Raw genomic sequence first — 958 nt, forward strand, 5'->3', positions numbered from 1 at the left:
TGCTGTCCAGTCAGTTTGGACCCATAGCGACTCTGTATGGGTTTCCGAGAAGAGTCTGGTGAACTTGAACCACTTACCTTGCAGTTCAAACCAACTTTGTAGTCCAGCACATTAGCCCACAGTGCCACACCAGGATTCCATTTGTATAATAAAAGGGTTTATGATTTTGTAGCAATACTTTTTTTTTTTCACACCTCAGACATCTTTTTTTTACTTCTGTTATGCCATGAATTCATAGGAAATAAGGTCTAGCAGCTCGAGCTCCTTTCCATTGGTTTTCACAAAGTGCGCCTCACTGAGGGGAGCAGACTGGTGCTTGAGTTGAACCCAGGTCCCTTTCTCTTTGGCTTCCTTCTTTTTCTGATCATTTTCCTTCACTCACTTCAGGAAGCTATCTTGGCTCTTAGAGTGCTTAATATGGCATTGCACACATTAATTCTGTTGGCAAGAATCTTGCTCTTGACTTGCTTATTCACAACAATGCTGACAGCATGCTGGGTCACATCTTCTGGTTTTGCCATGGTAACATGTGTGGGGAATGCCTTTTTGAACTGTGCCCATTCCCGTGATATTGTCCACAATATCACCTTTCATCTCATGTATGTGGTCAAAGGAACGATCCCATGTTTTCTGAAAGGCCTAGAGAACATATAGCATGTGTCCTGTCTCTTTCCCTTTGTGTTCTTCATCTTGGTGGATTACTGCAACATGACAGCTCTGACCAAAAAAGGTGTAGCAATACTTTTTGACTTGTTGTTAATGTTGTTGATAAGTGCATTCAAGTCAGATCTGACTCTCAGTGACCTTGTATGGGGTTTCCAAAGAGTGGCTGCTCAGTTCAAACTGCAGACCTTGCAGTCCAAATACTCTACAAGTTAAATTGTTGTTGTTAAGTCCATCAAGTTGGTTCTGACCAATAGCGACCCAATAGGGTTTCTGAGGATACATTGGTGAGCTT

The 958-nt window shown here is 42.3% G+C and overlaps 1 pseudogene; it reads right to left on the reverse strand.

Annotated features, from left to right (window-relative positions):
- Positions 1–219: 219 nt before the first annotated feature.
- On the reverse strand, positions 220–689 carry LOC102827838 (annotated as a pseudogene).
- Positions 690–958: the final 269 nt, after the last annotated feature.

This window comes from Chrysochloris asiatica, unplaced genomic scaffold (assembly GCF_000296735.1).
Source record: "Chrysochloris asiatica unplaced genomic scaffold, ChrAsi1.0 scaffold00021, whole genome shotgun sequence".
NCBI lineage: Eukaryota > Metazoa > Chordata > Mammalia > Afrosoricida > Chrysochloridae > Chrysochloris > Chrysochloris asiatica.